Below are 24,852 nucleotides of genomic sequence, written 5' to 3'. Positions count from 1 at the left end.
TTCTTGCTCCTATATAAGGTAGATATTATGAGGAAACATGTTCTAATCCTAGTACTAAACCAACCAAGAAAAACTCTTTCTTCATTTCATATAAGAGAGATGGGAGTATTTGCGATCCTTTGATATTTGCCATTTACACATTTCAACATACTTTATTTAAGGAAACAACACCTTCACGTAGGAAGTCGGAGGGCCTATCCCCTTCCCCAATCTAGATTCAATGGTGCCCCTTAAAACATCATCTTCACTTACGAAGTTGGAGGGCCTACCCCCTTCCCCAATCTAGATTCAATGATGCTTTTTAAAGTTTTTCAACATAACATCACCTTCACGTAGGAAGTCGGAGGGCCTACCCCCTTCCCCAATCTAGATTCAATGATGCAACCTTGAAATAAATTTGGCTATTTGGCTTTTTATAGACCCCCTTATACTAACTTATACTACTTTTACTTTGAGAATTTTTAAAGGTCAACGTACCACTAAAATTAGAACGCATTTCCTTAAAATACCTATTCATACATTTACTCAAGGGAAGCAACTTGTGTTTTTCTCATTGGAGAATTTATTCACTTTAAAACAAGATGTGAGTATATCAAGAAAACTTGAAACACAAGAGTTTACTTTCATGTACATGAAATAACCAATTAAGAGGAGACAATAAAAAATTATGTCATGATATTTTTCAATAAAAACAAGCTACTTAATCATGCCTTTCACAATAAAACAAGACAAAAGAATAAAGTTCAAGGGAGTTTGGAAACACTATGACTAAAGACACTTTATTAGGCTCCCCCCACACTTAGGAGAAGCATTGTCCTCAATGATTTAAAAGAAGAAGAAGAAAATGAAAAAGAAGAAAAAGATGATGAAGAAAGAAGAAAAGTAAAGAAGAGTAGAGCAAGAGGAGAGCTCACAATTTTATTGAAGTCCATAAGGTGGACCTTGGAGGTGAAGGTGTTGCATCATGTATCGGAACATTTGATTGTTTTATTCATTTATTTGATTGCCCCTTAAGACATCGTTTCTTAGCCCGATCACTTCAACACCTTGTCTTTGTTGCTCGGTGCATGTTTTTTGAACTTCGGTTTGCATCCATGCCCACCGTTCATCATTATAGTTTCCATCGGCTTCTTGTTAATGGTGCAAGTTTGCACCTACCTCCTCTTCATCACCACCAACATCACCATTATCATTGTGTACCTGTGGGTTAGTGCCAACATAAACCAAGTTTTCTACCACCTCCGGATTAGTAATATCTGAATTAGGTAGAATAATCAAGAAATTAGCATTATTGACTCTCCACTCATATTGGTAATTGTTATAAGGGCCATCGGTTCTAAAAAAAAAACATGGTAGTGAGGGTTTCTGAGTCTAGATAGGAGTTTCCCTCAATCCTATTTATCCCTTCGTTCACATTTACCTCAAATTTTTTAACAATGAAAGTGATGATTCCACCTACCATTATATAACCCTTATCATCTAGTTTCTTTTTAGCAATTGAAACAAGATAATCAAGCAAATAATAGCAAATGTTAATAGGATGGTTATAAAGCATAGCCCACAACATAAACAGCTCATCGATCCTCATCATTCCTACCTCTTTCCTAGTCTATCCATAGCATTATCATCAGGGTATCTACAAGCATAAATAGATTTAGAGATAAGAGATTTATACATACTCCTTTGCTTGTCATATTTAAAATTGATGTCATGGTTCTTGATTGTTGCTTTCTTTTTCTTTGCACCACTTCTAAAGCTTTCAATCTCCTTGCCTTTAATTTTTTATGCCATTGACCTAGTTGACTTGGTTTGGGTTTTAAGGAAGGTTAGGGTTTGGTAAGGTTGGTTTAGTGATGGGTTGGGGTTTAAGTGAGGTTGATGAGTTTAATGATGGAGATTGGTGAAGAATTTTTTTGGTTTTTGGGTTAGGGTTTAATGGTGTACAATTTGGTGTTTGGATGGATGAATGTTGATTTTGATTGGTGGTAAATGTTTGGAATGATGAATGGAGATAGATATGGAGGTTTAAAGGTTGATGTTATGGAGGTTTAGAGAGAGAAGTTGAAGGATGAGGGAAGTTTGTGTTTGAGAATGAAGGAAGAAGAAGAAAAGTGAAAAAAAATGGTAAAAGAGGGTCTGGGACCATGGCACGGCCGTGCCACCACTGGCACGGGCAGTGCCAACTCTCTGGAAATGGGTGGTTTTTTGGCTAGGTCACAGGCACGGCCGTACCAAGCTTCTGGACATGCAAGGCTCAATTTTCTTCATTTTTCGCATCATATTTGGACAAATACCTACAAAACAAATTAAAACAACACAAACCAAACAAAATAAAAACAATTAAACTCGTGGGTTGCCTCCCACGAAGCGCTCTTTTAGAGTCCTTAGCTTGACGATTAGAAGGTTTCTCTACCCAATACCCAATCTTTCCCAAAGGGATAGTGGCATCAACCTGAGATTCTCTCCCAAATCACACGTGGGTTTCCCAATGATTTCACTCTCAATCACACAAGGGGTGGAAAAACTCTCAATCACTATGAGGTTAGGCTTAGCAAGCCTTTGTGGGACATGGATTTTGAGTTTATAAGGTGGTGAATGTAACGCCCTAGTCGTTATTTTATTTATTTTAGAATTATTTAGAGTCTTTTATGTGTTTTTAAATAATATTTGTGATTTATGTGGTGTGTTTTATTTTATTATATGATTTATTTTAATATAATGAGAATAATATGAGAAATAGAGTTATTTTGGAGTGTGGGGAGTTAATTAATAATTAATAGAATTAAGGGGAGTTTAATGAAATCAAGGGGAGTTAAGTTTTGGGAGTTAAGTAAAAGAGAAGTCAGAAAAACGTTTTACGTAAAACGAGTTTTGGGAGAGAAGAACCAAGAACAAGGGGAGACAAGAACAAGTAGAGCCAAGATCATCCGTGTGTCGTGCGATTTTCTGAATTAAGGTAAGGGTGAGACTATCTCTCAATAATCATAGTATATAATTTCTGAAAATTGATCTAATTGAATTGTTCTTGAAAATAAAAATTGGGAATTAGGGTTGATGCTGATTTTGAAAGGAATGGTTTAAGAATCATGTTTAATGTGTTTAGTTTTCGTGTTCAGAATGATTTCTTAATCTATAATGTTGTTGTGATCATAATTTGAGGGAGGTTAGAATTGGTTGGGAAAATTGGAGAGGTTTTGTATGATTGCTAGAATGATCTGAATTGTTGTTGTTGATGCCTGTTTTGCGTTCCTTTAGATGCCTAGTTGTGTATTGAACCTGTAAACATCTGTTGGAAAACGTTTTGGGTGATCAGGGGATCAAAATTGGGTTTTGGAGTGAGAAGAGGTTTGAACCCGTAGGTTTTTGCGCTGCCTAGATGAATGGTCGCAAGCGAACGACCCGTCGCTTAAGCGAACATTCAAGCAAGCTGCCCAGAATTCTGTTTTGTCAGTTTGCTTAAGCGAACTGTGAGCGAGCCTGTAAGCGAAAAAAATAATTCCATTCTACCAAGAGTTCGCTCAAGCGAACCCGTAAGCGAAAAATCAATTTCATTATGTCAGAAGTTCGCTTAACCGAACCGCAAGCGAACCGTTAGCGAGCGGAACCCCAACTTTCTGTAAGCCGGTCGCTTAAGCGAGCTAACCGTCGCTTAAGCGAAGATGACCTTAGTCAGCCACTTTTTGAACTTTGCCTCGTGCACTAGGGGATCCTTTTGAGCATTTTTAAATGTTCCTTTCAACTTGTAAGACCATTATATATACCCTGAATCCTACTGAACACATTGTTATTGAATTATGAAGTCGTATGTCATATATATATATATATATATATGCATTGTCGGGTTGTATGTAGATATAAACAAGTGGAGTTAGTTGCATAAGCATAAAAGCGGGAGGGCTTCGGCCCTGGAACACCTTGTTGTTCAAAGCGGTGAGGACTTATGTCCTGAATGAATGCTTTAACCATTCAAAAGCGGTGGGGACCTATGTCCTGAACGAATGCTTTAACCATTCAATTAGCGGTGAGGGCTTCGGCCCTGAATATGGTACCACATGCATAGTTGCATTGTCGAGGAGTCTTGGAGGTGTTGTCATGTCATTGCATGAGTCGTTGTTGTTGGTTGAATTGCTATATTATTGATGATGTTGTTGATTATGTAATACTTATGCATATTGAATAATTATTGAAATTTTAGGGTGTTAGATTCAATTGATGTTATTATATATTATTATTATTGTTTGTGAATCTCACCCTTTCTGCTTGAAAATGTTGCCCTTCCAATGGGTAACTTGCAGGTGATCCTGAGTAGTAGGTGGTGGCTCAAGTGTCTAGTGCTCTGATACGTACGGGATGGAACTTCTTATTTGTTTTTCATTCCTTATGTATCAATTGTTGGAATTTGCTGATGTAGCTCTATGCTTGATTTTGTTGGATTTATTTTGATGAGGCTTTTATGCCAAGATATTTTATGGAGGATTAAACGGTTATTGTTGTCGTTTTGATGCAAATATTCCGCTGCAAAATAATGATATTTTTTAAGGATGTTTTATTAAATAGTTTTATATTCTATTTAAGAAAATTTGAAAAATGAAGTGTGACATGCCCGTTTGGGTTATTACTCTGATGAATTATTTATTAATTAATTGCTTTAGGATAACGGGGTGTTACAATTGGTATCATAGCAGGTTGGTCCGTCCGGCCAAGTAGTAGAGTCGTGTTGAGCGACCTAGGATAGAGTCTTAACTATAATGTTGTCTTTGTTGTTGTTCTGAATGGTTGTTTCTTATGAAGAACTTTGAAATGGCTGGTCGTCATGATGCTTCTATTGCTGCTGCACTTGAGGCTGTAGCTCAAGCTGTACAACAGCAACCGAATGCTGCTGCTGGTAATGGTGAAGTGAAGATGTTGGAGACCTTTTTGAGGAATCATCCACCAGCATTCAAAGGAAGGTATGATCCCGATGGTGCCCAGAAGTGGCTTAAAGAGGTGGAAAGGATTTTCAGGGTTATGCAATGCAGTGAAGTGCAGAAAGTGCGGTTCGGAACGCACATGTTGGCTGAGGAAGCCGATGACTGGTGGGTAAGTTTGTTACCTGTGCTGGAACAGGATGGAGCTGTGGTGACTTGGGCTGTATTCTGGAGGGAATTCCTGAATAGGTACTACCCGGAGGATGTCCGGGGAAAGAAGGAGATTGAATTTCTAGAGCTGAAGCAGGGTGACATGTCAGTTACAGAATATGCTGCTAAGTTTGTGGAACTTGCAAAGTTCTACCCCCACTATACCGCGGAGACAGCTGAGTTCTCCATTGGCTATCAGAAGATAAGAAATTTCTCCGAGTTGGTGAGTAGCTGCAGAATATATGAGGAAGATAGGAAAGCTCATTACAAGGTGATGAGTGAGCGTAAAGGCAAGGGACAGTAGAGTCGTCCTAAACCGTATAGTGCCCCTGCTGACAAAGGAAAACAGAGGCTGAATGATGAGAGGAGGCCCAAGAGGAGAGATGCTTCTGCTGAGATTGTTTGCTACAAGTGTGGTGAGAAAGGCCACAAGAGTAATGTTTGTACTAAAGGTGAGAAGAAGTGCTTCAGGTGTGGACAGAAGGGACACACATTAGTTGATTGTAAGCGGGGAGACATAATTTGCTATAACTGCAATGAGGAGGGCCGTATCAGTTCACAGTGTACACAACCGAAGAAGGTTAGAACCGGTGGTAAAGTGTTTGCTCTGACTGGTACGCAAACCACTAGTGAGGATCGACTTATCAGAGGTACTTGTTTCTTTAATAGTACTCCTTTAATTGCTATTATAGACACTGGTGCTACTCATTGTTTCATTGCTATTGAATGTGCTTATAAGTTGGGTCTGGTCGTATCTGATATGAAAGGGGAAATGGTTGTTGAAACTCCAGCTAAGGGTTCAGTAACTACTTCTCTTGTTTGTCTAAGTTGTCCGTTGTCTATGTTTGGTAGAGACTTTGAAGTCGACTTAGTTTGTTTACCGTTGACGGGAATGGATGTTATTTTTGGGATGAACTAGTTAGAGTATAACCGAGTTCATATCAATTGTTTTAGCAAGACAGTGCATTTTTCTTCTGCGGAACAAGAAAGTGGAGCAGAGTTCCTATCTACAAAACAGTTGAAGCAGTTGGAGCGTGATGTGTCATACCCCAAATTTTGACCACTTTTCTATGGTTTTACACATTTTGTTCGTACTTTTAAAGCCGAGAATTTTCGTTGTTTCAGACGAAATTTCGGCAGAGAGGTTACTTTGGAGTACCTCATTTGGTTCCGAGCAGGACAATTTTATTTTTGTTTTTTGTTATTGTTGCCTTTTAATTTGTTTTATCAATCTTATTATTTTATTTTTTTTGTTTTGTTTTAATTTTTCAAAAGTAAAGTCACGTGAGTGACCTTTTCTTTCCTTCTTTTTATTTTGTTTTCTTATTAATTTTATTTTAAGTCCAGTCCATGTGTCCTCATGTCATTTATCCAGAATTATAATCCAATGTCAAAAAAAAATTCATTCATTCTCAATCTGTCCACGTGTCAGCTTGTGATTATTGTGATCCAATCACAAGCCAGCACCTCATTAGTCCAAACCCTAATCCAGCAGTCTATAAATACCTCTGCATTTATTACACAGAGAGAGAATCAAGAGAATCAGTCAGAATTAGTCACAATCATTAGTAGTCAACAATCACACTCAAACACTTCCCATATTTCTCTCTCCAAAATTTTGGATCAAACACCACAAAAATTAAAAAAAATATATGAATAACATGAAGAACACATAATTTTTAGGAGTTCAAATTCGAAGTTGTTCATCACCAACAGCAACGAATCCGAGCCATAATCTAGCAGTGAACGTAACAAGCAATACGAACCGTACAAATTCGAATCCATCACTATCCAAACCGGTTCAGCCTCTTTTTATTTCAACAGATCTGAAACCGTATTCATCATACGAACTTGTATTGAGCCGAACTCGCGAAAACAGGAATCAAACAGAGCCTAACAGAAGCAAGCTCAAACCGGACCGGATTCGTGGATTTCGAAGGTGAAGGAGAATAGATCTGTAATCTCCAGATCCATAGAGGTATCGTTTCCGTTTTGTGTTGTTCATCTTTTTCTTCAAAAAACAAATTTCCAACTTCACCTTTAGATCTAGGTTTTTGTGTTTGGATTTTGAAATTTTTTAGTATAATTTTTGTGTAGTTGTGTTGTTTTTTTGATAAAAATTCTTTTTATACTACTATATTTTTGTCCGTTCCTGTACACACGCGTATACTTCCATTTAGTGCTCCATCGCGTTGTGAGCCATCAGATCTGGATCGTTCCTTGATCTGATGGCTACTGTGTGTTTTGATTTTGAATCATGTGTGTGTCTCTTTGGGTGAACATTGGTATGCTTTCTGTTCATACCGTCAGATCTTTGATCTGACGGTCACTGTGTTTCCTGTGTTATTTTTTCTCTGCTTTTGAGCTGTTTTTTTAAACCGTTGGATCTTAGATCCTATGGCTATCATGAGATATTGGGATTTAGATCTGGACCTCTGGATTCATCCAACGGTCCAGATTGTATCCTGCTGAGCCAATTTCTTTCTTTTAATTGTTCTTTATTTTTAAATACTTTTTGACATTTTTTTGACATTTTAATGCTTTTAAAAATTCCAAAAAATATTGTTCTTATCATCTTAATTTTCTCTAATTTTCAAAAATTCATCCTACTTGTTTCTTTTAATCTTTTGCTCATTTTTTCATTTGCTTTCAATTGTTGCTTTATTGTGTCTTTATATGATGATTTTAATTGTTACTTGTTATTTTCATATGTCTATTTTTAATTTCTTGCTTATTACTTCTTATGTCTCATTCATCACAATTTTTCTTATGCTTACTAACGATTTAATCTTTGTTTTGAATCATAGCATGCACATTTAATTTTCTCATCATTTTATTTTGCCATTGACTTAGTGTGTATAAATAGGAAATTGATGTAAGTTTTATTTCTTGCATTTTATTTTGGCATAAAGGCCTTAGGGTTGTATTTAGGAATTGATGTAATAATGTAGGTAACACAAGCACCGACACTACCACAATTTATTTACCGCTTTCCGCTCGTTTTTTTACGTCGTTACGTTGGCTTACCGTTAGTTTAGAAAAAAAAACTTTTTATCAAAAAAAACCTAAATATGTCAAATTCAAAAATCGTTTTCTTAACAACATTTTCTCTTTATTTTCTTAATCAAATCCTCAATCAATCTTAATTCAACTTCAACCATTTTTAAACTTTAAAATCAATCAACCTCACTTGTTTTCTTTATCTCATGCCTTGAGGCCTCTTTCTTTTCTTAAAACCATTTTCAAAAATCTTAAAATCAACCTAACCCACCAAAGAAATTTTTGAGGTGAACTACATTGGTTTTGATCCTTTTTCTTTAAGGGTATGTAGGCAAGGGAGTCAATCCTTCCAAATCAAATAAAAATAGCCAAAAACATACTTCTTCTCCCTCCATTCTTTCACTTAGATTTTTAGGTAATAATTTTTCAAGTAAGCAAATGAATTTAGCACAAGATAATCTAGGTAAGAGGTTTCTATGGAATACCATAGACGCTTAGGGTGCTAACACATTCCCTTCGCGTAACCAACGCCCGAATCCAAAGTCTTAAGGGTTTTTACTCATTTTTTCCCTTCCCACGAATAAAAATCGAGAGTTCAAAGATTGACGATTCAAATCAATTAATGGTTTGATATCCGAAAATCACGAGCACATGATGGAATTCTTATGTTTTCTTTAATGGCATATTTGTCGTTAGAGAATCAAGCTGTGATTGACAGGTTAGCAGTGGTGAATGAGTTTGCTGAAGTTTTTTCCGACGAGATTCCAGATGTACCACCAGAAAGGGAGGTTGAATTTTCAATTGACCTTGTTCCAGGAACGAAGCCGGTGTCGATGGCACCTTATCGCATGTCAGCTTCCGAGTTAGCTGAATTGAAGAAACAGTTGGAAGACTTGCTTGATAAGAAGTTTGTAAGACCAAGTGTCTCACCTTGGGGAGCGCCGGTATTGTTGGTAAAGAAGAAGGATGGTAGTATGAGGTTATGCATTGATTATCGTCAGTTGAATAAAGTTACAATAAAGAACAGGTATCCACTTCCGAGGATTGATGACTTGATGGATCAGTTAGTGGATGCAAAGGTTTTTAGTAAGATTGACTTGAGATCAGGTTACCATCAAATTAAGGTGAAGGACGAGGATATGCAGAAGACGGCCTTTAGGACACGATATGGTCATTACGAATACAAGGTGATGTCTTTCGGTGTTACTAACGCGCCTGGTGTGTTCATGGAGTATATGAACCAAATTTTCCATGCCTATCTGGATAAATTTGTGGTTGTATTTATTGATGACATCTTAATTTATTCAAAGACTGAAGAAGAGCATGCAGAACATCTGAAGATTGTGTTACAAGTTTTGAAAGAGAAAAAGTTGTGTGCTAAGTTGTCGAAGTGTGAGTTCTAGTTAAGTGAAGTGAGTTTTCTGGGCCACATTATTTCTGGTAGTGGTATTGCTGTTGATCCGTTGAAAGTTGATGAAGTATCACAATGGGAGACTCCGAAGTCAGTGACTAAAATCAGAAGTTTCTTGGGTTTGGCTAGTTATTACCGTAGGTTCATTGAAGGTTTTTTGAAGTTAGCACTTCCGTTGACTCAGTTAACCTGTAAGGGTAAGTCGTTTGTGTGGGATGCTCAGTGTGAGAGTAGTTTCAATGAGCTGAAGCAAAGATTGACAACTGCTCCTATTTTGATTCTACCGAAGCCGGAAGAACGTTTTGTTGTTTACTGTGATGCGTCTATGTTGTGCTTGGGTGGTGTTTTGATGCAAGATGGTAAGGTCGTAGCGTATGCTTCTAGGCAGTTATGAATTCTTGAAAAAAAATTATCCTACGCATGATTTGGAGTTGGCTGCGGTGGTTTTTGTTTTGAAAATCTGGAGGCACTGTTTGTATGGTTCCAGATTTGAAGTATTCAGTGATCACAAAAGTCTAAAATATTTATTTGATCAGAAGGAATTGAACATGAGGCAGAGGAGATGGTTGGAGCTGTTGAAGGATTATGATTTTGGCTTGAATTACCATCTTGGTAAAGCCAATGTGGTTGCAGATGTCTTGAATAGGAAGACGTTGCATATGTCTACTTTAATGGTGAAAGAATTCGATTTGCTAGAACAGTTTAGAGACTTGAGCCTTGTCTGTGAATTGACACCTCAGAGTGTTCAGTTGGGGATGCTGAAGATTAACAGTGACTTCTTGAATAGTATTCGAGAAGCGCAGCATGTAGATGTGAAGTTTGTTGATTTGATGGTTACTGGTAAGGGCACTGAGGATAGTGACTTCAAGGTTGATGATCAGGGTGTGTTGAGGTTTAGAGGAAGAATTTTCATTCCTGATGATGATGGTTTGAAAAAGTTAATTTTAGAGGAGAGTCACAAGAGTAGCTTGAGTATTCATCTGGGAGCTACGAAAATGTATCATGATTTGAATAAGTTGTTTTGGTGGTCCAGTTTGAAGCGTGACGTCGCTCATTTTGTGTATGCATGTTTGACTTATCAGAAGTCTAAGGTTGAACATCAGAAGCCTGCAGGGTTGTTGACACCGTTGGATGTGCCGGAGTGGAAGTGGGATAGCATTTCTCTGGATTTTGTGACGAGTTTACCAAACACTCCGAGAGGGCATGATGCTATATGGGTTGTGGTCGACAAGTTGATGAAGTCGGCGCACTTTATTCCGATTAATATCAGTTATCTGGTAGCTCAGTTGGTGGAGATTTATATTCATAATATTGTGAAGCTACGTGGTGTACCGTCGAGTATTGTGTCGGATAGGGATCCGATGTTCACTTCTAGATTCTGGAAGAGCTTACTGATGAGTCATTTATTATCTGTTTTTATATGTTATTTAGTTTAGTTTTAATTAGATTTTAGTTTATTTTATATTAATATTATTTCCCTTTTAAGATAGTTTACTACAAATTGCATTTTATTATATTTCAGGAATGAATATTGGATGGATTGAGTCTTGGAGCAAAAGAAAGGGACTTGGAGCTGATTCGGTACGAAAATACAAAGATTGGAAGACAAAATATGTCTCCCTTAAAGTCAGAAGCTTGGCACGGCCCGTGCTAGCATTGGCACGGCCGTGCCACCCTCCAGAGTTGCTTTTGCTTAGATTTTAAGCTACTCTATTTTTAGCCCGAATGTAATAGCTTAGATTTTAAGTCGAATGAATGCTATAAATAGAGTAGCCATCCATCACAAATATTCATCTTTTCTTGGAATGCAATATGTGACAATTGTCTTTCTAATAAAAGTTCATTTTACTTTCTTGTTATTTACTTTTATGCTTTCTCTCTTCTTCTCCTTGTCTACGATGAACATTAGTGAGTAGACTTCTCTTGTCTTGGGATTGTTCGATAAGTCTAATGACATAATCCTAATTAAACCAAGCTTTAAACCTTAATCTTATGTAACCCTAATTCTTTATCTAAATTCACCGCTTTAACATGAATCAACCATTATCAAACTGTGGAAACGAAAGTGGAGGGTTTGATAATTGTTTATCCATCATCTCAAATATCAATTCATAAAACGAAAGTGGAGCTTTGATATTCGAACAAGTGAATTTAGACAAATATTGTAAAGGCAGCGAAATAGTCTTTACAATCTTTGAGACATATAGTTTCGATCTTCAAGGGAACTAATAATGATCAAGTCAGCGAAATAGGCTTGGTTGTTAGAGGAACCAAAATCTAATAGTAATCAAGTCAGCGAAATAGGCTTGGTTGCTAGAGGAACAAAAGAGAAACTATCTTGAGAAATTAGGTCTAACATAAGGTTATAAGTTTAATAATTTGGTTTGTGAAGGACTTGTCATTAGGATGAACCAATAATTCCAAGGCATTTATCTTTTCTTTTATTATTTTCTTTTAATTAAAATACAAACTTTTCTACCTTCTAAACCTTCAGTCTAATCATTATCTAAAGTTAATTGAATTCATAACTCCCTGTCGGAACGATACTCATCTTTTTACTACTTCGGTAAGACCGTGCACTTGCGGTTTTATCCCATCACTTACAAGATGCATTGGGTTCGAAGTTGAGGTTGAGTTCAGCTTATCATCCTCAGACAGATGGTCAGTCGGAGCAGACGATACAATCTTTGGAGGATTTGCTGAGAGTGTGTGTGCTTGAGCAAGGTGGAGCTTCGGATAGTCACCTACCGTTGATAGAGTTCACATACAACAACAGTTACCATTCGAGTATTGGTATGGCACCGTTCGAAGCTTTGTAAGGTCGGAGATGTAGGACTCCTTTATGCTGGTTTGAGTCAGGAGAAAGTAAAGATGATCAGAGAGAAGATGAAAGCGTCGCAGAGTCGACAGAAGAGTTATCATGACAAGCGTAGGAAGGCCCTTGAGTTTCAGGAGGGTGATCATGTATTTCTGAGGGTTACTCCTATGACGGGTGTAGGACCTGCATTGAAGTCGAGGAAGTTGACTCCAAAGTTCATTGGTCCGTATCAAATATCGGAGAGGGTTGGAACAGTGGCATAAGAGTTGGTTTGCCACCACATCTTTCGAACTTGCATGATGTGTTTCATGTGTCGCAACTTCGAAAGTATGTAGCGGATCCTTCGCATGTTATTCCGAGAGATGATGTGCAGGTTAGAGACAACCTTACAGTTGAGACCTTACCGTTGAGGATTGAAGACTGTGAGGTGAAGAAGTTGAGAGGCAAGGATATACCTCTAGTGAAGGTTATAACACCCCGTTACCCAAAACAATTGAATAATAGATAATCCCAAACGGGCATGCCACACTTCATTTTCAAATTTTTCTTAAATAGAATATAAAATCTATTTAATAAACATCGTTCAAAATCATCATTAAACTTGCAGCGGAAATATTTTCAACTTTAATTAACAACAACATCCAATATAAATAATCTCCAATAAATGTTCATGGCATAAAATCCTCATCAAGGAAATCCAACATCAATAGGGCTAGAACAACAATATTCAAAATTTGATACATAAGAAAGAAGTTAAGCAATAAAGTCCCATCGCACGTATCAGAGCCCTAGACACTTTGAGCCACCACCAACTACTCAGGATCACCTGCAAGTTACCCATAGGAAGGGCAACATTTTCAAGCAGAAGGGGTGAGATTCACAACAATAATATAGATAAATAATACATCAATTTGTATCTAACACCCTATCATAATAATAATTCATCAATTTAATATAAACATCATCATAATCAACATCAAAAGGTAAATGAACCAACACCATCGACTCATACAACACACCACTACTCCACTAAGATTCCTCTAATCAACCCTCATGCATGTGGTACCATAATCAGGGCCGAAGCCCTCACCGCTGTAGAATGGTTAAAGCATTCATTTTCAGGACATGAGTCCTCACCGCTAAACACCGCTTTGAACAACAAAGTGCTCCACCGCTTTGAACGACAAGGCATTCCAGGGCCGAAGCCCTCCCGCTTTTATGCTTATGCAACTAACCCACTTGTGTATATCTACATACAACACAACCATGCATATATGTATATATGACTTACAACACCACAATGCAACAACATGTATGACTTATTTAAATAAAGTATACATCTCAGTCAACAACAAATCATTATAATCAATCCAACAATTTATATAATTTATTTAAGTGTAATTATGCATAAGTCATCACTCAATAAATATCATGCCCTTGGTAAATAATATAGTCATATATAATCATTAGCACAGCCAAAAGAATCAACCCAACAAAGTGTACAACTGGGTATATAAAACTCCAAATATGGTTCAATCCTGGGCACTTTCGCCAGGCGAACTACTAAACTCGCCAGGCGAAATCAACAAAATTGGCTTCTCACCATGGCGAGCTCGTGGCGAGTGGCTACTGGGCACTTTCGCCAGGGCGAACAAAAGGCGAAGGAATGGCGAACTAAGTCAGTGTTCTCTGGAAATCCTACTGGTTAGCTTCGCCAGGGCGAACCAATGGCGAGCGAAAGGCGACATTTTGCAAGGCAAAAATACCATTCCGCCAGGCCGATCATAACAGTTTCAGAATCGTGAATTTCAGTTCCTTCACCAAAAGACCCCATTTTTCCCAATTTTCAACCCCAAAACGGTTTACAGTAATGTTATGGATTCCTTAAATTGCCCGGAACATAATTCTAACCCTAAAACGATGGTTCCTACACTCATTCCGTCCAGAATTCGAAGAATCAAAACCTAGACCCGAATCCCCAATTTCTACCAGAACTAGGTTAAACCAAAAATCAGAATTAAAATCCATACTATTGAAAGTAAACCTCACCCTTACCTTAGTTTTGCAGAAAGAAAAGCTCTCAAGATCAAAATCTCCCTTCTTGGTTCTCCTCTTGGCTTTCTCTAATTTTTCTCCCAAAACATAATTGTACGTGAAAACTGTTTCTCTGACTTCTCTCTCTATTTTCTAACTCCTATTCTTAACTCCCCCTTAATTCTATTAATTGTAACATAACCCCTCAACTCCAAAATAATATTAATTCACACATGATTCTAATTATATTAAAATAAACTATATAATAAAATATAGCACACCACATAAATCAACAAATACCATTTTAAATCATATAAAAGACTCTAAATAATTCCAAAATAAATAAAATAACGACTAGGGAATTACAACTCTACCCAACTTAAAGAATTTCGTCCTCGAAATCTTACCTCAAACGAACAACTATGGATACGACTCCCGCATCTTACTCTCCAGCTCCCAAGTCAAACTTTCACCGGTTACTCCACCCCAAACAACCTTCACTAGAGGTATATCATTGCCTCTCAACTTCTTCACTTCACGGTCTTCAATCCTCAACGGTAAGGTTTCAACTGTAAGGTTGTCTCTAACCTGTACATCATCTCTCGGAATAACATGTGAAGGATCCGCTACATACTTCCGAAGTAGCGACACATGATACACATCATGCAAGTTCGAAAGATGAGGTGGCAAACCAACTCTATATGCCACTGTTCCAACCCTCAGAAATACATGATCACCCTCCTGAAACAAAAGGGCCTTCCTACGTTTATCACGATAACTCTTCTGTCGACTCTGCGACGCTTTCATCTTCTCTCTGATCATCTTAACTTTCTCTGTAGTCTGATGAACCAAATCCGTTCCCAACACAACACTCTCTCCTGACTCAAACCAGCATAAAGGAGTCCTGCACCTCCGACCATACAAAGCTTCGAACGGTGCCATACCAATACTCGAATGGTAACTGTTGTTCTATGTGAACTCTATCAATGGTAGGTGACTATCCCAAGCTCCACCTTGCTCAAGCACACACACTCGCAACAAATCCTCCAAAGATTGGATCGTGCCCTCCGACTGACCATCTGTCTGCGGATGATAAGCCGAACTCAGCCTCAACTTCGAACCCAAAGCGTCATGCAAACTCTTCCAGAATCTATAAGTGAACCTCGGATCCCTATCCGACACAATACTTGACGGTACACCATGTAGCTTCACTATGTTATGAACATAAATCTCCGCCAACTATGCTACCAGATAACTGATATTAATAGGAATGAAGTGCGCCGACTTCGTCAACCTGTCGATAACAACCTATATAGCATCGTGCCCTCTTGGAGTGTTTGCTATACTCGTCACAAAATTCATAGAAATACTATCCCACTTCCACTCCGGCACATCTAACGGTGTCAACAACCCTGCAGGCTTCTGATGTTCAACCTTAGACTTCTGACAAGTCAAACATGCATACACGAAATGAGCGACATCACGCTTCAAACCGGACCACCAAAACAACTTCTTCAAATCATGATACATTTTCGTAGCTCCTGGATGAATACTCAAGCTACTCTTGTGACTTTCTTCTAAAATCAACTTTTTCAATTCTTCATTGTCAGGAATACAAATCCTTCCTCTGAACCTTAACACACCCTGATCATCGACCTTGAAGTCACTATCCTCTGTTTCATTACCAACAACCATTAAATCAACAAACTTCACATCTACTTGTTGCGCTTCTCGGATACTGTTCAAGAAATCACTGTTAATCTTCAGCATCCCCAACTGAACACTCTGAGGTGTCAACTCACACACAAGACTCAAGTCTCTAAATTGCTCTAGCAAATCGAATTCTTTTACCATCATAGTAGACATATGCAACGTTTTCCTACGCAAGGCATCTGCAACTACATTGGCTTTACCAGGATGGTAATTCAAACCAAAATCATAATCTTTCAACAGCTCTAACCATCTCCTCTGTCTCATGTTCAATTCCTTCTGATCAAATAAATATTTCAAGCTTTTATGATCACTGAACACCTCAAATCTGGAACCGTACAAATAATGCCTCCAAATTTTCAAAACAAAAACTACTGCAGCCAACTCCAAATCATGCGTAGGATAATTCTTTTCATGAATTCTTAACTGTGTAGAAGCATAAGATACCACCTTGCCATTTTGCATCAAAACACCACCTAAGCCCAACTTAGACGCATCACAGTACACAACAAACGGTTCTTCCGGTTTCGGTAGAATCAAAATAGGAGCAGTTTTCAATCTTCGCTTCAACTCATTGAAACTACTCTCACACTGAGCATCCCACACAAACGACTTACCATTACAGGTCAACTAAGTCAACGGAAGTGTCAACTTCGAAAAACCCTCAATGAACCTGCGGTAATAACCAGCCAAACCTAAGAAGCTTCTGATTTCAGTCACTGACTTCGGAGTCTCCCATTGTGATACTGCATCAACTTTCAACGGCATTTTCCTCTTCAGTCTTATAATAAATTAGGATATCATCAATAAATACAACCACAAATTTATCCTGAAAAGCATGGAAAATTTGGTTCATATCCTCCATGAACACACCAGGCGCATTAGTAACACCGAAAGGCATCACTTTGTATTCGTAATGACCATATCGTGTCCTAAAGGCCGTCTTCTACATATCCTCATCCTTTACCTTAATCTGATGGTAACCTGACCTCAAGTCAATCTTACTAAAAACTTTTGCACCCACCAACTGATCCATCAAGTCATCAATCCTCGGAAGTGGATATCTGTTCTTTATCGTAACTTTGTTCAACTGACGATAGTCAATGCACAGGGTCATGCTACCGTCCTTCTTCTTTACCAACAACATAGGCGCTCCCCACGGCGAGACACTTGGTCTTACAAACTTCTTATCAAGCAAGTCCTCCAACTGTTTCTTCAATTCAGCTAACTCAGACGCTGACATACGATAAGGTGCCATCGACACCGGCTTCGTTCCCGGAACAAGGTCAATTGAGAACTCAACCTCTCTCTCTCTTGTGGCACATCTGAAATCTCATCAGGAAACACTTCTGGAAATTCATTCACCACTGGCAACCTGTCAATTATAGCTTGATTTTCTAACGACAAATACGCCATTAAAGAATACATGAGAATTCCATCACGTTCTAGTTGTTTCATCTGTTTCGTAGACAAGAACTCAACTTCACCCTCTTCTTCAGTAGAAGAAAAATGCACCATATTACTAAAGCAATTGATATGAACTCGGTTATACTCTAACCAATTCATTCCAAAAATAACATCCATACCCGTCAACGGAAAACCAACTAAGTCGACTTCAAAGTCTCTACTAAACATAGACAACGGACATTTTAAACACACAAGAGAAGTAGTTACTGAACCCTTAGCTGGAGTTTCAACAACCATTTCTCCTTTCATATCAGATACAACTAAACCCAGCTTATAAGCACATTCGATAGCAATGAAACAATGAGTAGCACCAGTGTCTATAATAGCAATTAAAGGAGTACTATTAAAGAAACAAGTACCTCTGATAAGTCGGTCCTCATTAGTAGTCTGTGTACCAGTCAATGCAAACACTTTCCCATCGGTTCTAACCTTCTTCGGCTGTGTGCACTGTGAACTGATATGGCCCTCTTCATTGCAGTTATAGCAAACAACATCACCACGCTTGCAATCAGCTAGGCTGTGTCCTTTCTGACCACACCTGAAACACTTCTTCTCATCCTTGGTACAAACATCACTCTTGTGGCCTTTCCTGCCACATTTGTAACAAACGATCTCAGCAGGAGCATCTCTCCTATTGGGCCTCCTCTCATCATTCAATATCTGCTTTCCCTTGTCAGCAGGGGCACTGTACGGCTTAGGGTGACTCTGTTGTCCCTTACCTCTTCGTTCACTCATCACCTTATAATGAGCTTTTGTGTCCTCCTCGTAGATCCTACAACTACTCACCAAATCAGAGAAGATTCTTATCTTCTGATAGCCAATGGCTCTCTTGATATCAGCCATCAACCCATTCTCGAACTTTATACATTTGGAGAATTCAGCTGTCTCCGCAGTATAATGAGGGTAGAACTTAGCAAGTTCCACAAACTTTGCAGCATACTCTATGACTGACATGTCACCCTGCTTCAGCTCCAAAAACTCAATCTCTTTCTTTGTAACACCCCGTTTTCCCAATATACAAATTTCTTAAACAATTATCAGAGTAAAAACCATAAACGGGATATCACATAGAAACGTAATCCAAAACAGTTAAATAATGATTTAACCTTCACAAATATCTTTAACATAGCAGCGGAAAATCATAAACATAAATCATAAACGTTTTCGGCACGCAGGCCCAATAAGTATCTCAAAAGAGTTTATCAAAACATAAGCAGTTCACGTAAAAGAATGAAGCATGTTATAGCATAAAACCCCATCCCGTTACGTATCAGAGCGACCTAGACGACACAGTGAAGGCAAGGCCAACTCACGAAGCAACTGCACACTAAGCACGATCACCTGCAAGTTACCCATACGAAGGGCAACATTTTCAAGCAGAAGGGGTGAGATTTCATAATAAAATAACATTAATCAATGTAATTGCGAATCATAAATTAACATCAATCATTCCATTATTAACTTTGCATAAATGCTAAACAGTTATCACGTAATCATATATCCAATCATTATAAACAACATAACATAATCAAATAACACTTATCACATAATCACATATCCATTCATTATCAACAAGGCATCTTAATCATGACAATGTGACAATGCTCCTAGACTCCTTATATGCATGTGGTACCAATCGTCATCATAAGTATTAATATACTTTAATCGTGCGGAGGACAAAGCTCCTATAAAACGTGCGGAGGACAAAGCTCCTAATTTTCGTGGTGAGGACTAAGCTCAATGATATGCTATGCATGGACACATATGAACAAAACATCATAATCATCGTAATCATGTGCATTCAATAACTTGATGCAAAACGTCATCATTTTCATTATATTCATATATAAACATTGCATACTCAGTTAAATAACAGCAGCAGCATAGTCAAGTCGCATAACAACAAGGAGATATCAATATATCAACAACAATTTACTAGAATCATAATCATTTCAATTATATCTTACATATTGCATAATACCTTAATCATGCTCAAATAATATCAACTTAACTCAATAGCTTTACAGACTGCATTAAACGTTATCATAAGGTTTCATTACCAATTAGGGGTTCACTCTGGACCAAAAAGTGCGACACAGATCGCACAAACACATAATCAAGTTCATCCTGGTTGTACTCGCGAGGCGAGAGTACTTACTCGCCATGGCGAGCACCACTCAACTCACAAACTAAGCTTGTTCTGGGTTCCCTCTGATCCTACATTCATTCCTAATCAATACTAGGTAAGTTCAGGTACTCAAAGGCATACAAGATTCAACTAAAAAGGTCGAAACACGAAATATGACATGCACTCTGCCTAAGCTCGCGAGGCGAGGAAGGTTGCTCGCCATGGCGAGTTGAACCAAACAACTCGCGAGGCGAAGGAAAGGGGCTCGCGTGGCGAGCGATGAAGTTCATCACTCGCGAGGCGAGGATCATCACTCGCCGTGGCGAGCGATGAACAGAAGCACGGGCAGACTAGGGTTTTTCTCAAAAATCCCTCACACAACATGGTTCAAAGCCTAATTTTGATTCCAGAATTCATCCTAAACATGTTCTAAGGTTATAGGACGGTTCTTACATCAATCTAAACAAGTTTTACCGTTTGATCATCAATTTTTAGGGCTTTGACCTAATTCCAAAACTTCTCTAAATCAATCCTAACTTGGTCAACTAATCATCAGAATTACAGTAATTAACATTATTGAATTATTAGTCTCACCCTTACCTGGTTATGAAGAAATCGCAGCTCTCTCTATGCTCTTCTCCCTTCTAAGCTTTTTCTCCCTTTTCCAAAAGTTTTCACGTACAATGAGTTTCTAAAATATTAGGTCTTCTCCTATTTATACCTCTTTCTAATAACTTATCTTATCTCACTTTCTCCCCCAAAACTATCTAAAATATCAAAACAGCCCTCAACTAAATATTTTTCAAATCTTTATTTTATTTAACAATAAAATAAATTCTCTAATCTTATCAAATCCTCCAAAACTCATAACCTAACACGTCATCAATCAAATCACCAAAATCACCACAATTTATCAAAACATATCAAAATCATACATATATTATATAAATATAATATAATCACCTAAACTCGATTAAATAACGATTAAACGAAAGTGGGCGTTACAACTCTCCCCCACTTAAAGGATTTTCGTCCTCGAAAATTTACCTCAAGCAAACAACTCTGGATAAGACTCCAGCATCTTACTCTCAAGCTCCCACGTCAAGCTTTCACCAGTCGCTCCCGACCAAACGACTCTTACGAGAGGTATCTCCTTGCCTCTCAACGTCTTCACTTTACGATCATCAATCCTTACCGGTAAAGTCTCTACCGTAAGGTTGTCTCTAACTTGCACATCGTCGCTTTGGATTACATGAGATGGATCCGGAACATACTTTCGAAGTTGCGACACATGGAAAACGTTGTGCAAATTCGAAAGATGCGGCGGTAAACCCACTCGGTAAGCCACCGTTCCAACTCTTTCCAATATCTGATACGGACCAATGAACTTCGGGGTCAACTTCTTTGACTTCAAAGCACGTCCTACACCAGTCATAGGAGTGACTCTCAAAAACACGTGGTCTCCTTCTTGGAATTCAAGATCTTTTCTGCGCTTATCATGATAACTCTTTTGTCGACTCTGCGACGCCTTCATTTTCTCTTGGATCATCTGAACTTTCTCAGTAGTTTGCTGAACAATCTCTGGTCCTAAGACCACTCTTTCTCCTGATTCAAACCAACACAACGGAGTTCTGCATCTCCGACCATACAAAGCCTCGAACGGTGCCATTCCAATACTAGAATGATAACTATTATTATATGTGAACTCGATCAACGGAAGATGACTATCCCAAGTTCCTCCTTGCTCAAGAACACAAATTCTCAACAAATCCTCTAGCGACTGAATTGTTCTCTCCGACTGACCATCTGTCTGTGGATGATACGCCGAACTCAATCTCAACTTCGAACCCAAGGCCTCTTGCAAACTTTTCCAAAATCTAGAAGTAAATCTTGGATCTCTATCTGATACAATGCTCGAAGGAACACCATGCAACTTCACAATCCTTGATATAAATCTCTGCCAACTGGGCAACAGGGAAGCTAATATTAATAGGTAGAAAATGAGCCGACTTCGTCAATCTATCAACAATAACCCAAATTGCGTCGTTCCCTCTAGGAGTATTTGGCAAACTCGTCACAAAATCCATGGATATACTATCCCATTTCCATTCTGGCACGTCTAAAGGTACCATCATCCCAGCGGGTTTCTGATGCTCGACTTTCGACTTCTGACAAACTAAACAGGAATACACAAACTGTGCCACATCTCGTTTCAAACCAGACCACCAGAAAATCTTCTTTAAATCGTGATACATCTTCGTAGCTCCCGGGTGAATACTCAAGCTACTTCTATGACTCTCTTCAAGAATCATCTTCTTAATCTCTTCATTGTCTGGGATACAAATTCTTCCTCGGAATCTCAACACACCTTGATCATCGATTTTAAAATCACTGTCTTCAGTCTGATCTCTAGCAATCAACAAGTCCACAAACTTTACATCAACTTTCTGTGCTTCCTTGATACTTTTCAGAAATTCACTATCAATCTTCAGCATACCCAGTTTCACGCTCTGAGGTGACCATTCACAAACCAAACTCATATCTCGGAACTGTTTAAGCAATTCGAACTCTCTGACCATCATGGCGGACATATGCAATGTCTTCCTACTCAAGGCATCTGCAACAACATTAGCTTTACCTGGATGATAATTCAAACCAAAGTCATAATCCTTCAACAATTCGAGCCATCTTCGCTGTCTCATATTCAATTCCTTCTGATCGAACAAATACTTCAAACTCTTGTGATCACTAAACACCTCAAACCTCGAACCATACAAATAATGTCTCCAGATCTTCAATACAAAGACTACAGCCGCCAACTCGAGGTCATGCGTAGGATAATTCTTCTCATGAACTCTCAACTGTCTTGAAGCATAAGCTACCACTTTACCTTCTTGCATAAGTACACCTCCTAAACCCAACTTGGACGCATCACAATAAACCACAAAAGGTTCATCCGACTTCGGCAAAATTAACACTGGAGCAGTCGTCAACCGTTTCTTCAATTCACCGAAACTTTTCTCACAATGAACGTCCCACACAAAAGTTTTACCTTTACAAGTCAACTGCGTTAGCGGAAGAGCTAACTTAGAAAACCCTTCAATAAACCTTCTATAGTAACCAGCTAAACCCAAGAAACTTCTAATCTCAGTAACGGACTTTGGAGTCTCCCACTGTGATACCGCTTCAACTTTAGACGGATCCACTGCAATACCATCTCCGGAAATAACATGGCCAAGGAAACTCACCTCTTTCAACCAGAATTCACACTTAGACAATTTAGCATAAAGCTTCTTCTCTTTCAACACTTGTAAGACAATCTTCAGATGCTCAGCATGTTCTTCTTCAGTCTTGGAGTAGATCAAAATATCGTCGATAAACACAACTACGAACCGATCCAAAAATGCATGGAAGATGCGATTCATATACTCCATAAACACTCCAGGTGCATTGGTCACACCGAAAGGCATAACTTTATATTCATAGTGACCATAACGCGTTCTGAAAGCCGTCTTCTGCATATCTTCGTCTTTTACTTTAATCTGGTGATAGCCTGATCTCAAATCAATCTTGCTGAAAACTCGTGCACCCACTAGCTGATCCATCAAATCATCAATTCTCGGAAGTGGATACCTATTCTTGATAGTTACCTTGTTCAACTGCCGATAATCAATACACAACCGCATACTACCATCTTTCTTCTTTACTAGCAAAACCGGCGCTCCCCAAGGTGAAACACTTGGTCTAACAAACTTCTTCTCAAGCAAGTCTTCCAACTGTTTCTTCAACTCAGATAACTCAGAAGCAGACATACGATAAGGTGCCATCGAGACCGGCTTCGTTCCAGGAACAAGATCAATAGAAAACTCAACTTCTCTCTCTGGAGGCACATCAGGAATCTCATCTGGAAAAACTTCAGGAAATTCACACACCACCGGTAACCTGTCAATCACTGCTTGATTCTCAATAGATAAAGTAGCCATCAACGAAAACATCAAGATACCGTCGCGTTCCAGTTGCTTCAGCTGCTTAGTAGATAAAAACTCTGCACCACTTTCCTCTTCGACGGAAGAGAAATGTACTGACTTGCTAAAACAATTAATAAGAACGTGGTTGTACTCTAACCAGTTCATACCCAAAATCACATCCATACCACTCAAAGGTAGACAAACTAAATCTATTTCAAAATCGCGACCAAACATAGACAAAGGACATTTCAAACATACGAGAGAAGTAGTCACCGAACCCTTAGCTGGAGTTTCGACAACCATCTCTCCATTCATATCAGACAAAACAAGACCCAAAGCAGAAACACAATCGAAAGCAATAAAACAATGCGTAGCACCAGTATCAATAATAGCAACTAAAGGAGTATTATTAATATAGCAAGTACCTCTGATCAAACGATCCTCATTCTCTGTCTGAGTCCCAGTCAAAGCAAAGACCCTACCAGTAGTCGGCGCCCTCTTAGGCTGAGTACACTGTGAACTAATGTGACCCTCTCCATTGCAATTAAAGCAAACAATGTCTGTACGGTTGCAATCAGCTACAACATGACCCTTCTTACCACACCGGACACACTTCTTGATTTCTTCAGGGCAGACGTTGCTCTTGTGGCCTTTCTCACCACAATTGAAACACACAATCTCTGCAGCATCCTTCTTCTTAGGCCGCCTAACATCGACCATCTTCTGTTTCCCTTTGTCAGCGGGGGCACTGTACGGCTTAGGACGACTCTGCTGTCCCTTGCCCTTCCTTTCATTCACTACCTTGTAGTGAGCCTTGGTATCCTCCTCATAGATCCTGCAGCTGTTAACCAAATCCTGAAAAACTCTCAGCTGCTGGTATCCAATCGCCCTCTTGATGTCGGGCCTCAAACCGTTCTCGAACTTGATGCATCTCGAGAACTCAGCATTCTCTGCAGTATAGTGCGGATAGAACTTAGACAGCTCCACGAACTTGGCAGCATACTCTGTCACGGACATATTTCCTTGCTTCAGCTCAAGGAATTCGATCTCTTTCTTCCCGCGAACATCTTCCGGAAAGTATCTTCTCAGGAACTCTCTCCTGAAAACAGCCCAAGTCACAACAGCTCCTTCCTGCTCGAGGGTAGGCAGAATAGCAACCCACCAGTCATCAGCTTCATCGGCCAGCTGATGAGTACCAA

The 24,852-nt window shown here is 38.8% G+C and overlaps 1 long non-coding RNA gene across 1 annotated transcript; it reads right to left on the bottom strand.

Moving 5' to 3' along the window:
- Nucleotides 1-1,814: 1,814 nt before the first annotated feature.
- Nucleotides 1,815-18,059, bottom strand: LOC120580022 (uncharacterized). Its single transcript, XR_005645641.1, has 2 exons — nucleotides 17,917-18,059; nucleotides 1,815-2,294 (listed from the first exon to the last, which is right to left on the bottom strand). It is a non-coding gene; the product is annotated as an uncharacterized lncRNA (long non-coding RNA).
- Nucleotides 18,060-24,852: the final 6,793 nt, after the last annotated feature.

This window comes from Medicago truncatula, chromosome 4 (assembly GCF_003473485.1).
Source record: "Medicago truncatula cultivar Jemalong A17 chromosome 4, MtrunA17r5.0-ANR, whole genome shotgun sequence".
Lineage (NCBI taxonomy): Eukaryota > Viridiplantae > Streptophyta > Magnoliopsida > Fabales > Fabaceae > Medicago > Medicago truncatula.
Note: the sequence above shows the minus strand (reverse complement) of the source record. Positions and strands in the feature narration are given on the sequence as shown.